At 38.3% G+C, this 16,567-nt stretch overlaps 1 long non-coding RNA gene across 15 annotated transcripts in view; it reads left to right on the forward strand.

Moving 5' to 3' along the window:
• LOC147458667 (uncharacterized) overlaps positions 1 to 16,567 on the forward strand; it is a 96,752-nt gene that overhangs the window by 6,801 nt on the left and 73,384 nt on the right. Inside the window, exon 3 of one of the 15 annotated variants that reach the window (XR_015187783.1) lies at positions 1,082 to 16,083. The exons of the other annotated variants lie outside the window; for them this stretch is intronic. This is a non-coding gene — a long non-coding RNA (uncharacterized LOC147458667). Of the gene's footprint in view, positions 1 to 1,081; positions 16,084 to 16,567 lie in introns of those variants that run through there. 15 annotated transcript variants of the gene reach the window in all.

Genomic DNA, 16,567 nt, shown 5'->3' on the forward strand with positions numbered 1-16,567 from the left:
TGGTGGTTTGACTTGGGAGTACACCGAAAGTAATGAAATTACAATCAGATGTCCAGTGGTACCCAAGGATGACATCGCCATTACACTTGTCATTGGCAAACTTTGGTTGCTTTGTCACATGTACTTAGGACACGAGGACTTCCATATCATGCCTCTTAAGGGGTGATGTACTTTTGCGAGGTGTATTTTTGGGGATACCTTCATACCACAAGAACACTGTCGCGGTTGATTTTAGTGCAAGAAAGGCGACATTGAAAAATGGTAACGGCAGAGAAATCACTCAATGTAGAATTTAAGGGCGCTCCGTCCCGCTTGTATTGGCTTTGGCTATTTCTAAAGAAATGATATCGAGATTTGTGTTTACTTTTTTTTTGAGAGATTTGGAAGAGTATAAAGGTTCAAATTTGTCAGACTTAGAATCATAATGCCAAAAGATTTTACAAGCTCAAGTAGATTGTTTCTGTGAGGGTTTTGTTGGAGAGCTACCTCCTGAAAGACTTGAGAATCACACAATTGATTTGATTATTGGTAGTACACCACGAAACTGGTCACCTTACAAAGTGATCAAAGCTCAGAATGAAGAAATAATAAGCCAAGTTAGATAAAGTTTAGGAAAGAGCCTAATTCAACCAAATAACTTGTCTTTTTGCTCATGAGTGGTTCTTGTTTCGAAGAAAGATCTTGAAGAATGTGCATTGACTACAAAGCTCTTAACAAAATCACCATTAAGAACATGTTTCAAATACCTAGGATCAATGATTTACTGATATATAATAGGTTTTCACAAGAATCAATTTGAAAAATGGCTACAATCAAATTAGGATTGCTCTTGGAGATGTATATAAGATTGCGTTTATTACATCCTTCGGATTGCATGCGCCTTTGTTGATGCCATCGTGATGCCATTTTGGCTCACAATTGCTTCTTCAATGCTTAACAGGGTTATGGACAAAATTTCTTAAGAGCAAAGGTAGTTTGTGGATAAAGATTGCACTTAGGACATCCTTCGGATTGTATGCGCCTTTGTTGATGCCCTCGTGATGCCATTTTGGCTAACAATTGCTTCTACTATGCCCAACAGGTTTTATGGACCAAATTTCTTTAGAGCAAAGGTAAGTCTTGTGGACACTTCCTTTGAAGACAACATTGTATTGTCCAAGAATGAAGAAGAATGTCTCTTGCAAGGTTTTGGGGCACTGTGAAAACTCAAGTCTTTCATTAATGGAAAGAAGAGCGAGTTCTTGTTGGTGGCTTTTTTGAAGTGTTGAGGTTATATACCTTGATCGAGAAGGTCTTTTCATTTACATGAGAACCTTCACCAATTGTGAAGAATACTTCATGATTCTGGCAGAGGCGCTCCTCTCTGCAAAATGACCTCTCGCCAAACGGGTTCTTTATTGTTGTGAAGGTTGTGTATATAAACCAGCTTGTTTGATGTGGAAAGAAGGCAACCCTTTCCATTCGAAATGTTCTTTCTCTTTTATCAGTGCTGTCGGAGGCTGTTGTGGTTTGTAGGATGTTGAGAGGGTTACTTTAGAAGGAATAAACTTACGACTACAGGCCGTGGAAAGTGAACGCACTTTGTAGCACCATTAGGATCCTCCAATCATGTGCATGTGAACTTGTGTGTTGCTGAATGAGATAATGCAAGATTTACAAGAGCAAACAAAAATGTTTCTACTTTCGATGAAGCTTTTACCTCATTCGCTGTGTATGCTAATGGTGATGGGTAGTGCAAATAATGAAAAAGTTCGAGGCGGATAAGCTTTCTTGAATTGTGCATCTCCCTTGCATATGAGATCGAAGTCAATCGACAGCTTGACTGCCCTGTTTCACCAATCCAACGATCCATTCAATAAACAACTTTACCAGTGTCCCCTCACCTTTTGCCTGCTTGTCATCTACCCCTCTCACTCTTTGTTCAAGCCTTCTTTCACAAAGCGAGGGCTTTATCTATTGGGATAGTTTCCTACGATGTTAAAATTCTCTTCTTATTTTCCTCTCTCTCTCTCTCTCTCTCTCTCTCTCCTTGTTTCTCTGGACCGTACGCTTCTTCCATGCTTCTTTTCTTGAATGTATAGCTATTGAAGCCCGTTTTGGTGTACTAGGCTACCTTACAAGTAGGTTCAATGATACACATTAATCCAGGGTTTGGCACTGGATCTAGCTCTCGCTCTTGGAATGTAAGGATGCAAAAATTCCTTCTTCAAAAAATGTAGTAGCCATGGTTCCGTCAATCAACTAGAAGACAAAACCACGTAGTAGGGTAAATGGCCCAATTTAAGGCTACCAAAGGGAATCTCTCCTATCTGAGGTAAGATGTTAAAAATGGTGTTTGAGGATGCATTTCATTGTTGAGGCCATTTTCTCTCTTACGATGTAGGCGTTTTCGCATCCAGTGCAGCATACAAGCAACGCGACAACTCGTTTCGTTACTGTAAAAAAAAAATGATTTCCCCATAGGCGGCCACACTCCTTATAAGAGGAAAGGACAACAGTGCGCAAGATTTGAACTCTACATCCAACCAATCCCTTGACGCCATCTCATGTAAACCATCTTACCACTCCACACTTGATGTCCTCGAAGGGGAGTCCTAACGTTCTTCATCTTTGCCCCCATGTCCACTTACTTGGGCTTTTACCCTAGGAGTACCAATTGGGAGAATGGAAAAATGAAGGAATAAATAAGATTTATTTTTGTGGCAGAACAAGGCGGCTTGTGATGGGGCTTGACAAGTATTGTAATTAAAATAGTCTATGAACTTTGAGAGGAGCGGAATTAGGAAAATTAGAGGACTTTTGTGAGCATAGAGGGTGAACTTAATTGATGGTAGCAACATAAACATAGTACTTAGTTAACTTGGCATGAACAATACTTTTGCAAGAGTGTTTAGAGAACATCACAACATTTGAGGACCGGAAATATGCGGAGCCGGTCCCCCCTCCAATAGACATTTGTATTATAGATTCTCCCATTAGGAGAGACGGTATATTACAATCTTTGTGTTCCTTGTGACCTAGGTGATGCAATGAAGATGGAAAGCTTCATGTATCACCATCATAATATAAACTTTGTAAAAAGCATTAACTATCCCAAGCCTCAATCCCAAGGTCTCAACCACCTTCGAAGGTGGAGAGAGCTAGGAGGGAATGTGGGTAGGGAAGACAAAGAAGAAACATTTTATAGGAGAAAGAAATAGTTTCTCGCTTATGATCACTCTTCTTTTTATAGGAGAAAGAAATAGTTTCTCACTTATGATCACTCTTCTTCTACCATACATAATAGCATAGTAATGAAGACGGAGAAGATGGCAAGCTTAAGCATTGAAGCATGGCTCTTGGTTGGATTTGCATTCCACACTCAAGAGTGTTGGTGTAGGTTCTCAACTTCTCTACTAGCTTGGAGAAGGAGATGGAGCTCTTGCACTTTGCACTTCACACAATGAGATTGTGTGCGAGTGTGCGTAGGAGAGCCCCCCAAGCTAGTCTCATTCTTGCTTTTGTCGACCTCCTCTTCTAGCTCATGAAAGAAGCTTATTGGACCCTTGTAAGCCTGCCCAATCACATGTCGAAAGCATAACAAGCAACAAGGGTAGACTTCGGACAAGTGTCCCCTTTTTCCTTTGAGAGAGAACTTGATAAATGGAAAAACAATTAATTAATTGAACTAAATTATCATTGAACCTCTCTAGGGATTAATCAATAGGCTTTGGATACTCTTGAGGGTAACCTAGCTAGGGGCTTGCCATGTGTTCTACTTGCCTCTTGAGAAAGGGGTGTTCTTTGCGAGTGGTTAAGCAACCACCCCTCCTACTTGCATGGCTCGTTCCCTCCTTGTAGGGATATGTGTTGACTATTGTGACATCTCAAGTCCCTCAACCTTGGGCCAGTTCACCACAAGCTCATCGGTCCTTAAGTCCCTCAAGCTTGGGCTGGGTTCCCACCTCAAGTACAACCCTAGCATCTCAAGCATGATAATCACCTCAAGCACCTCAATCATCAAGCACCTCAATCATCAAGCACCTCAAGCATCTCGAGTATCTCAGTAATCAGACACGACAAGAACCTCATGCTTGGGCTAGGTTCCCACCTCAAGCACAATCCTAGCTTGCCTAGGTCAAAGGACTTTTAACACTAATCTTTGGAGGTCTTCAATGAAGCTAACCCTAAGGTCTTTTAAGTTCCATTGGTTAGCTTTTCTCTTTGACATACTATCTCTCATTTGGGTTTAAGAAGGGTTTTCTATGTAGAAGCTTGTCCACTCATACCTCATTGTGCTGAGTGCGTGAGTGTGTTTTGGACTTCCTTCTTCACTTACCACTATACTACAACGACTTCGACTCTTATGCTCACCTATACCAACATGAGCAACACAACGTAATTATGCCCAACTCTTTCAGCTTGAGCAGTACCTAGAATAACTAAGACGCTTAGACCATAGAGAATATTACATGAAGTAACGTCTTGCTCATTAAGTGGTTTAGCTGTCCGACTTTAACTATTATGCCATGTATTTTTAATGGCGACTTGGACATACCTGTTTAAGGCCAGAAACCCAATTGCATAAGTTTTGAAAATTTAGGCCTCTTCCATTGTGTTGGTCTTTGGATGCCACCATTTTGTTGAGTAGCTTGGTATATTTTGGCTCCTTTTAACTTACTTGTCGTATATTGTCACTACTTTCTGAAACAAGTCCTTCAGTTCTTGTAGAGATTGATGTAGCCTTTGCTTTATCTTGCATGATAAGTGGTTGTTGAGATGTGTGGGTTCTTTGTGATTGAGTTTCCACGAGCAACTTTGGAACCCACCTTGTCTTTGGTTTGTGTGTGACCGTCTTTTGTATTTGCTCCTTTTGCTCCATAACTTGATGGACACTAGGCTTGGCTAGCCATTATTGGATATTTTCTTTGTAGAAACCTTGATTTTGGAGTTGATGACGAGGTATCTATCTAGAGATTGTAGTAGCTTTGGTTGCATTTGGCTTTTGTTTGCTTTTGGTTATCATTGCTTGCCTTTGAATAGAAGCTTGTGTTGCATGATTGGTCTTTGTTGTTTTAGATTGAGCTATAACTTTTGGTAGCCATATGTGAGTGTTTTCTTCATAGAATCCTTGTGCTTCAAGTAGCTTGACTGGAATTATTCGTTGTATCACCTGTGTTTGTTGGGTAGCTTAGCTAAGGTCTGACTTCGGCATCCATACATTTGTATTGCCCACTTGGAAGGTCTTTTTGTCTGTCTTTTGTTGTTCTTTCGCTCGCTGGATTTTTTTGTATTCCGTTGATAGCGTGGCTCGCTCCTTGTAGAACTTCTTTCTTTAGGTGAGTACATCCAGAGTGTTAGTTTAGGCTTTTTTGCCCAAACACTGGTGCTTCCTTAGAAACCTTGAGTAGTGATTTGAGTCATTTGATGCTACCCATCTTGTTACCTTTTGTTCTTGAGGTTCAACTTGTGTCATAGGTATCCAAACTGGGTTTTTAACTTTAATGTGCTCTTTGGATACCAATACTTTGTTGACATTCTTCGACTTCTTTTGAATGCTTTTTTGTGATGGAAACTTTGGTTGATAGACTTTTTGTTTCGGTTTCCATTTCATTGCCTATGGTTTGGCTCTTGATGTAGAGGTTTCGCGGGAAGGTTGATGAAAGTTTGTTGAGGGTAAAGTAGTCTTGCGATTTTGATATACTTCAGTGTTTACCTTTGCTTTACCTTTTTTCGCTATGCTTGGTTGCTCATTTTTTGCATTGACTTGAGGTGCTTTTGGGGCTTTTGATGGTGGTGGTGTTGAAGAAGATTTTGCTTGTGGTTGAAATAAGATGTTCCTTCAGCTTTTTGTCAGGATCAGACTCTTTGATATGATGGGAGTGAATTATGTCGAAAGTATCTTTATATTCTCCGGTACTCAATTTGAGTACGGCTTCTGCCATGCCAAAGCTAGAAATTGACATTTTTGAACTTTTGTATACGATCTCTTCTAGCTCGGTGATTAGATTCTTTGTTGCTTTTGAATCTATCAAACTTCACATGTGATTTTGAGTCATGCTTCTCCACATATGTTGAATTTGATCGTCGTAGGATGTGGGACGGGTGTCTAGCCTCTCATATCTTATTGCAAACGTAGCGAGAACCATGAATATAATTGTCAATCCATGGAACGAAGCTGACTCGACTAATGCATAGAGGCTACAAGAGGTCATCAATCTCTTGGAAAACAATAAACAACTCGCATTTAACTCAAACTACACTCAAATGATTGAAATCACAAAAAGCTAATCGTTCATCGACAAACAAATCACATCCGTTACAGCATCAAACGACATCCAAGCGTTACGAAACTTCTAGGAAATGTTTATAAGACTTGAGCAGACATGCTTATGGTCTCAAATCTCACTTTAGGTCAAGTGCAAAAATCGCGATTATTAATAGCAGTGAGTTTTTGACCTAGTCGTTTTCGATCCAAAATGCATCTAAATGCTTAGCAATGATGTCTCAATATCCCGTCTATACTTGGTTTTTTATTTTAAAGTTTAGATTCTTACTTATGATAAAATTAGACCGTGGGTCAACGACGTCAAAAGCTACGAAATACCATGAAATGCTTACATGTAGAGCTCTTACCTGCGGTTGCATCGCAACTGACGTCACTGCAATGTGATAACCGGGAAGGGAGTAGGAAGTGCGAGAAGGAGAGAAGTGAGCACTGTTAGCTCATGTTGTGTTTCTAGTATCCAAAACTTATGAAAAACTTACAAAAATTGGTTTTTATACCTTAACCAAGGTTTTTGTGGTCAAAATTAATAATCTGAGAGCTCTAATTAAAGAGAATTTTATACAATCTACAAGCTTGTAGCCCCGGCTCATCAATTACAATGTTTATTTAGAAAGTAGGAGTTACAATATTCCCGATTCATCAAAATAATAAGTGTTTTTACAATGAAAGTTCCGAAAAATGATATCCGAGTTAGTTTACTGTTAACATTCCTCCCCTCTTCGACTGTGTCGTCCCTTGATATAGCTTGTCTGCTTAGTAGCGGGTGAGGTGGGCTTCAGAGACGTCTCTTCTTGGTAGTGTTGTCTCATCTTGTTCCGTAGCCTTCGCTTGTCTTTGTTGCTCTGTTGCATCTTCTTCGGCTTTCCTCTCAGTCTCTTGAGCTTCTTTTAACTTAAGGCTTTTGTCTCTGCATACATGCGTTCAAGAAAGTCTGTGGTCCTCTCCTTCTTTTCTTATAGGATTTTTGGTTCTAGATACCCTTATCTCTCTTGGAACCCATCTTCCCGGGCCCTCATTTGTAGCTTGGCGGTTTCTTTCATAAGTTTGTTTTTCTCTTTCAAACCTCGCCTTCTTTTGCTGAGGTTCTTCTTGATGTGCAGCTACACCTTTTTTCTTCATTTCCTCAATTCTGGCCCTTCTCTCCTCATTGTCTGAGCTCTCACTGCTATGAGTTTCATGAGAGCTTTCTGTCGATTCTTCATTTGACTTATAAACTCTCTTTGACGAACGTGTTGTGAAGACACAATCTATGTTTTCTGATTTGGGGCTGGCGGCAAATTGTCGACCATGCCAATAACATGGTATGCTATTCTTGTCAGTACTTCAGGGGCACCCGGATATGTGAGTTTATCGGTGTCCTTCAGCGTTGTCAGCACATACTGCGCGTGATTAATTGGTTGCCTGGTTGTCGACTTCAACACTTGGGTGAAGGTAGTCGCAACTGCATGATTTGGGGTGGTGTACCGTGGCGGTCTCTTTGCTAAAAAGTAAAAGTGCTGATGGTACAGACGTATTGGTTCTTTCACTTGCCTTTGGATAAGGTCGGCAAAAGTTGCACCAACAGTCTCCTTGGTGAATGTGCCTACTGTCTTTCTGTCTTGGGTCCGCATTGTCATCCCTTTAGTCAACAACTTCAGTGTCTCGGCCACAATCTCTTTTGTGATTACGACTTCGAATTTCTGCCCTTGTTGGTCGGTGATTTGGACTGACCCATCCTCTTTGATGGTAGACAATAACTCATAGGATTTTTGGAAATCTATACCGCATAGTTCCTGGCGTAGAAGTCCCTGAGGCCTAGCTTTCTGTTGGCTTCTTTTGTGTTTGGCTTAGCAGCTACATCATAGATCTCTTTCGGTAGCATCTGCAGCTCTACTTGGTGTTCTCCTTCACTCTTAAACCTACCATTTTCCTGGAGCTGTTCTCTTGACAAGTATGTTGTCTTGGCCGTATTTACTTAACTTGGGTCCAGTTGGTAGGGTGGCAGCTCTTGCAACTTCTCTTTTTGGGACACCCTTTTCTTGGCCTTCTCGACAGCTTGTATTGCTCCTATTAGGTGAATGCAGTGCCAAAGTTAGAAAATTCTGCAAATTCCGCTATGAAATGTCCTTGAGTCTGAATTGCTGATAGATTGAATCCAATTTGCTTCAAATCAATTTTGGAGCATGCAGAGATGCATTAAAACATAATCATAAAGTTCAAGCAAAAATTTGCAGTAGAAGTAAATAATCGCGATTATTTACAGTTGAGAAGTTTTTCTAACTTTTTGTATTTTTGACATCATAGGCTTGAAACATATGGCATTTAGGTACTTTTGAGTGAAGTGTGAGCTCATTTGAGTGCACTGGGTGGAAATGGTGCCAGATTTATGCTTTCGGTCTCTAAAACAATAGATATAAAGGGATTTAGAGATTTAGAGATCCAAATTTGCTCAAACTTGGTCAGTGGACTTGGGACATCATGTTCTTTCGTCCCATAAGATCAAAGTTGCAATTTTCTCCCATTTTGGCAAGAAAGTAAATAATCGCGATTATTTACTTTTTCATCAAAATGTACATTTTTTGGTGCAACTTAGTTTTAGGCATGATGTAGACCCTGTGTATGAGATATGGGGTGATTTGGATCAAAACATGTGACAAATAACTCAAAATTTGGATTGGAAAGACTTCTTTGCGTTTTTTCACAATTTTCAAGTTTTCCTTGATCATTTTGGCTCATACTTGAAATGTGGCATGCAATAGGTGTGTACAAGTGATAGGTGAAGTGAAAGTATCATTTTTAAGCAAAAAAAAAAAAAAAAATTGCGATTATTTACAGTAGTCAAATTTTTTGTTAAACTTGACAATGTTTTGACCTAAACATATTCAATATAACCAAAACAAGTTTTAAATTGAATTTGGTAAAGTTTTGTCGTATTGGCATTAGTTCGTACTTTATCGACTCTGAAATCGTCGATTTTTGTGACTACATGGCCTGTGGAGTTGGTTAGTCACTTTTGAAGCTATGGATTTATCCGCTATATAGTCATGAAGCTACCCATTCAGTTTTGGCCCGTTTGGAGTTAGTTTGACTTCGTATGTCAAATTTGATGTTTTGTAGCCTTCGAGCTGTTTTTTGCTTTTCGAGAGCTTGCCTTGACTATTTTCATGAAACCATCCATGTACATTGTGTATAAACTCAGTCTATAAGCTGTCTGTGGAGTCAAAATCTAATTCTGACATCTGTCAAAAACCTAGCTTTTTTACTTGGGACCCCCCTCGACACTTGTTGAATGGTCATCTGGTGATATAGAAGTGTTCTATTATGTAGGGGTATGCTACAGTTTAAGTCTCATCCAATTTGGTTGAGCTGACAGGCCGCTATGGTCAATTTTTGGTCGTAGGACTTCCTTCTTGCACTGCTCGATTTCTAGGGGTTTTTTTTTTTGAGCTTATCGGCCATATAGAGTTGATCATTGATAAACATAGAACTTATCCCTCATGTTTTGTGTGAGACGGCGTTGTAAATGGACAATTGCTCATGTTTTGTGTGAGACGGCGTTGTAAATGGACAATTGTGGACTCCGAAAATCGTGTGCGAAGAAGCTCGAAAGCTCTCTTCTCCAAGGACGACTGGTGGAAATGAAGTGATTTTAAACTACCTTGGATATCTATACTCGGATTTCCCAAACCGTTTTCTCCAAATTCTTTTGGTAGTTCTATTATGCCGTGAAATCTATGTTAGACTCAAAAATTTCCTCAATCGGATTCCAGTAGCTCATTCTGCAAGAATTTGCGAAAGTAGACCTTGGCCGCCTAATTTAGGCTTTTCGCTTCTATTTGCCGATTGGATCGAAATTTTTTGTGCTTGTCCGCATTGTCCTTCTGATCATCAGCATACCTTGAGTTTCTTCATATGAGCTCATTTTCTATTTATTATTAATTTTTGACATGTTTATTGAAAGAATAAAAGAAAATAACAAAATGCGCTAAAAAAGCAAAGTGAAAATCCAATAATTAGGAAGATCCATTGAAAAACACAGCTTTATTGTTTTTTGTTGAATTTTTTCATTTTTAAGTCCATATATAAAAAAAAATGATGAAAAATAACAAAAAATATCATCTTTTGATAATTTTCTCATAGTATATACACTATTTACACTCATCGGGGAGATGTTATCAATTTAATTTTTCTTGTTGATGATTTGTAAGGGCATTAATATGTAATTTTGTAAAAAAAATCACATGTTAACATCAAACTTTTTCTTCTTTTTTCAAACATTGCCCTTAATTACTTAGTTTCCTTTCACCCCTCCTAAATAAGGTACTCCGGGATGAGTCTGTGCATGGGTTGAACAATCATGTCTATGCATAGTCGTGATTGGCTCTACCATGCTTTGAAGATCAATGCAGTTAAAACCATTATGATATGCAAGAGTTAGGTCTTGAGTGATTAACTCAAGGGTTTTTGATGTCGATGTTTTCTTTTGATGTCTTCCAAAGAACAAATCTTGTAGCTTGTGTGCTCTTTGCTTGATTGTACCGTCATGATACTTTGGCATGCTGATTTTTTGAGCTGTCGGTATCAATAGTGATTGTTGTCGAGCTTTTACCCGCCATTGGTATCTTGGTTTGCTTTGGTCAGAATGGTGTGGTTGAGTCTTCTAAGAATTAACTCTCCAATGCTTGCTCGGTTTTACACTTTGCGGAGAAGATAAGTGCTCTTTTTTCTTCCAAATCCATTTCGTGTTAGGTTCCTTGCTCGGAGATGATCTCCTTTGTGTTTTGAATTTTGGAACCATCTTTGGTATAGCAAATGATGTTTGGGTATCCAGATTTGGATTGGCTTGTCCTTAAGCCACATATGAAGGTCTTTCTACTATTAAATATGCATGTGTATGGATGTCTATAAAGGTAGTCAAAGAGACGATCGAGATGTCCATATATAAACCTTTGAGCAGTATGCTAAACTGAAGGACATCCGATGGAGAAGATTGATTGCTTTGTGGTGTGCTCTATTGGTAACCTCCTTTCCATTCCTCTTTGCTTGGTGCATTTGGAACAATGAGTTGTCCGCCTTTAGGTAATAGCTTGAGTTGATTGGTATCCCAATCTGGTACTGTCTTGTACATCCGCATCCATGAGAGAATCATTGTTTTATTTATGTGTTCATCTGGTAAGCATACAAATTGAGAGCATGAACGTCCATGTACTATCACATTTAAGTTGATTACTCCCAATGTCGGTGTTGGGTTCTTGTTGCATCCTTTAAGAGTCGATATTATTGTAGTCAAGGTTTGACTTCTGGCTGTCTTGTATGTGGAATAACTGACTGCATTTACTCGAGTTTCAGTATCGACCAATGCATTTGTGCTATGATTGTTCAACTATACTTTGATGCGAAGGTCCATTACATCTAACCATTCATCATCTGTTGACATTGCATCTTTCTGTAATTCCCATAGTCGTTCATCTAGTTCCAGAGTGTTGATGGGAATATGTATTTGTTGATTTTTGAGAGTAGCTTTTCTTTTGAGTACTCGAAGCCGAGCTTCCTCTTGGGCTTCATCAATAACCTGCTGTCGTTTTATATTTCTTTGCTTTGTTGCATACATCTTTTCTAGCAATTTATTGATTAGTGGAAATTTGTACTTTTTTAAATGACATCCACTAATCCAATTAGCCATTGGTTCACCATCTAGGGTGAACAACTTAACTGCTTCACTTGGAGATACATCTTCAATAATAAACAGTGTGCTTTTCTTTTTCTTAAACTTGGGAATGTGTTGCTTAAGGGAATAGATTAAAACTAAGTTCTCTTTTTTGAAGATTTTTGTAATTAGTTGGGAATCAAAAAACTGTTTTTGTTTTCGCTTTTGTGTATAGATGTGAGGTACAACAATTAGTCTTTTCTCATCAAGCTTTTCTAAATCTTCAAGTCTCTCTGACAATTCATGTCCAGTTCACTCAAAAGCCTTAGCTACTCTTAGTGTCGGCAATAAAAATTCTATTGGAAGTTTGACATCAAGACCATAAACAAGGTTAAAGGGTGTAGCATTTAAATGAAACTCTATAAGTCTATAAAGCAGCATGGAGATTCATTTCTCAATCTGTATGTCCTGAACTAACCACTTTAGTCAATATCGAGCTGAGAATTTTATTCGTATGCTCAGCTTATCATTTGCTTGTGGGTAATAGGGAGCTGATTTGTTATGGATCATCATAAATTCATTAAGCCGATACTCATTGAGGAAATGAGTTTCTTTATCACTCACAATTTCTATTGGCAGTCCATCTCTTGTGAACACAATCTCATACAAGAATGTTGTTATGGTTTTGGCATCATTCTTTTCAGTTGCTTTAGCCTTTGCCCACTTAGTCGAATAGTCCATAGTTACAATGATATATTGAGCTAGGGTTCTATAAGTAGGTAGCTGTATTGGCTCAACAAAGTCTATACTCCATTTTGCAAAAGCTCTAGCCCCATCATTGGTCAAGGGCATGCTATCTACACGGGTTGACATTTTTGCTTGTTGACATGTATCACACCTTCGAACATATTCTTTGGCTTCTGCAAAAAGTGTTGGCCACCATATGCTTGTCATTAAGATTGCTTTATGGTGATCTCATTAGAGAAGTCACCTCCTGCTAATCCAGTATGTTCTTGTTCTATAATGGAAATATAGTCGTCTTCATTTGCACAAAGACGCAGATATTGATCTTTACTCCTCCGATACAATTGGTTTCCAGTAAAAGCATAGTCTCTTGCTTCTGTTTCAATTGCTCTTTGGCGGTGTTTACTCATATTCTCAGGAAATGTTCGGCTTGATAAGGAAGTAACTGGATAGTTACTCTGCTTATGAACAAGTGATATTTGGAACAATGTTACACTAGGTATGGGTGCTTGTTTTTGGCATTGAGGACAATTTTTCACAAATGAGTGAGCATCACTTCTCATATTTGGCCAAAAAACTTCAAGTCTCAAGATCCGACGCATAGTTTGGTCTTCCGCAAAGTGAAGTCCTACTATGGTAATATGTGCTTGACTTAGGTATTGGGTTTTCTCCTCAGGATTAATGTACAACAACAATATTTTATCTCTATTTCTTTTGTACAACCTTCCAGCTAGTAATTGATACATAGCGGATTGTTCAATTAATCCGATTGTAATAGGAAGTGATATTTGCGAATCCACTTGAGCTATGGTCATTAATGATATCATGTTTTTTGGCCATCGAGGTATCATTTCCACAGAGAAAAAATATGCATCTAGTAGATCATCGTCTACTCCCTTAGGTGGTTCTCCTGAAACAATCCTTGACAAATGATTTGCTCTTTGATGAGTGGTGTCCTTTTTCATAACTATAGTGAAATCAAATTCCAAAGAATGATGAACTATCTCACTATTTTTCCTATGTTACATGGCTTGTTGACCAAGTACAATAAGGTTTGGTGATCCACAAAGAACACAACTTTGTTAGCTAATAGGTAATGTCTATACTTTTTTACGGCATAGATCATTCCTAATCCTTCCCTCTTTGTGGTTGTGTAGTTTTTCTCTGTCATATTCAGCTGTCTACTAGCATAAGAAATAGGAAAATCAAATTTTCGGTCTCCTGGTTGAGCTAGTATATACACAATGGAAAAATTCGAAGCATCTACATGTATACGGAATATCTTATTCCAATTTGGTGCTTTCAATATTAGAGCTAAAGTGAGAGCTTGCTTAAGCTTCATGAAGGATTCTTCACACTCATTAGTCCATTCAATGAGTGTAATCAAGCTGTACATGGATTTTGTAATTATAGCGCACATGTAAATGAATCGTCTGTTATATCCACAATGACCCATGAAACCTTGAACCCTTTGACTGTTGTCGGTCTAGACAAATCAACGATAACATGAATTTTATCCATATCAGTAGCTATGCCATTTTTAGATACTATATGTCCAAAATTTTTTCCTTGTCTACCCATAAATGTGCACTTTTCAGGATTTAAGCAAATCTTATAAAGTCTACATTTTTCAAATACCTTTTTGAGGTGTTTAAAATGATCAATCCGAATTGATGAATGTATATATAGATCATCCATATATACTTCCAAGAAATTCCGAAGATATTCTTTAAAAGCATGACTCATCAATCTTTGAAAAATGGCAGGAGCATTAGTTAGCCCAAAAGGTATAACCCGATAAGCAAAAATACCGCATTCAGTTGCAAATGCAGTTTTATGATGATCTTTGGGGTCAACCAAGAGTTGATTGTATCCCGAAAAGCCATCTAAAAAGTTGTAAGCTTCTTTTCCTCCAACTTGTTCATAAACATGCTCAATGATTGAAAGAGGAAAGCTGTCTCTATTGGTAGTTGCATTCACTTTTTTGAGATTTGACACACCCCCGTAAACTTTCATTTTTCTTGGGTACTACCACAATTGGAGAAACCCAATCTGTGTGTTCAATTTCATAAATGAATTCGGCCTCCTTTAGCTTTTCAATCTCTTCTTTGATCTTCAGGGAAAATGTCTCATTATAAGTGTATGGACTCTGTCTATTTGGTTTCGCATCATCTGATTGGTATGGTATGTTGACAGATTTCTGGATCAACACCCTTGAGATCTTTATAAAACCAAGCAAAGATATTCTTTTAGTAAGGCTAACAAAAGATTTTCTTCTTTGTCCGTCAGGTCATTTGCAATGTAGGCATGTTTAGACTCTTCTCTTGGTTCGACTAGATCTAATTTTTTTTACGTTTACAGGTCCCTCATAGGACTCGCCATGTTTTCGTAGTTCCCTGACATGTTGTTCGACTATGATTTTTCGGTTTTGGAGAGTATATTTCTTGTAATGGGAAGGAACACTCATTACATCTTTACCTTCCTCCTCAGTGGTTTCCATTTCGGTTGTATATATCTCCTTTAGAGCTTTCTTAACCTCTTGATATTTTTTTCTTCGCTCAACTCGTGTCATGGTTGAATTCTTGTCCTAGTATTTAGGTTTTTCTTGAGTTTTCTTTCTCGTTCTTCTCAATGTTTTTGACATTTCATGCTTTTCGTTTAAAGGGCATCTACCAGTGATTTTGTCTTTGACACAATCATGTGCATCTATCTGCATCCAGAAATTGTGTTTTACTGGAGACTGATGGCGGCATAAATCTAGCTTTCAAGTTTCTGGTGTCCATTTTCTTCTATATCATTTCTGTCTTCTAAGTTTCTGGTTCGGAAAGTCAAAAAACTTTTCCTCCCCTCTTTTCATGAGTAGTTTAACTCTCACATGTTCTTTTTTCGACCCCGAATCATCTGAGGTAGCTGAATGTTCTTCTAACTCATCTGTTGCATCATAATAGAGGTCTGAAAAAACTTGTTGAGCTTTCATCAAGTCCTTGGATTGTTGAATTTCGTCTTTAATGTGAAGGGTTGAGATCATTTGTATGGGAATTATGTCATAGCGGCCCTCATTGCAAAATTGAGTAGGCCTAGACGTATTTACACATACATCCATTGTTGCTAAAATTTTAGTCCAGTCAAATGGCTCAAACAAATGCTCTGAAAAGGGTTCAGGTATATAGGCTTCATTTGTGCAATCCTTTTCTAAGATACATTTTTTCTCGTTTTACGCTCCCGTTTTTTTAGGCTCCGCAAATTCAAATAGGTGTGTCTTTGTTCAACCAAGATGGAAGCTTAGTTTCAGCCAAAGAGACTGAATCGAATCCTTGTATGAGTGTTTTCATGACATCTCTATAAGTGTGATTTTTTAGATTAACCCTTGTTATTGATCCCACTTGCTTCAAGTACAGATAATTGTTTTTCCAATCTTGGATAAGTTGTACTTGTCGCATGAGAGGTCTTCACAAGATGATTTTATAATTGAGTTTATTTCCAAAGTCCACTATTGCAAAAGTGTATTAATGTTCAATCCCACTGGAATTAACTCTCACTTTTTCAAGGAGTCCTAAGGGTCTTTCGATGTGTCCATCAACAACCAATTGCAATTTCATTCGAGTTTGTCTAATGACTGGTTGTCCCTATGATTTTCATACTGCTTTTGTGGCTATGGCTATGTCTGCCGTACTATCGAATATTGCCGTGGTTTCTATATCATTATATCTCACTGGAAGGGTTGGGTTTCCTTCTTGCCCTTCGTAGTATTCTTCGACTTTGTTCATTGGAACGGATCTAATTTCTTTGTTATCCAATTCGTGTTTTAATTTTCCCAAAAATTTTGTGATTAGTCCTGTTATTCTCACCTTCTCTAGAGTTTTCTGTAGATAATTCCATAAATATGGTCTGATTTTTAACAGTTCTCCTAAAGTAAGAGTGCATTGAAT

The sequence above is a fragment of the Adiantum capillus-veneris genome, chromosome 4 (assembly GCF_014529385.1).
Source record: "Adiantum capillus-veneris isolate H3 chromosome 4, ASM1452938v2, whole genome shotgun sequence".
NCBI classification, from domain to species: Eukaryota; Viridiplantae; Streptophyta; class Polypodiopsida; order Polypodiales; family Pteridaceae; genus Adiantum; species Adiantum capillus-veneris.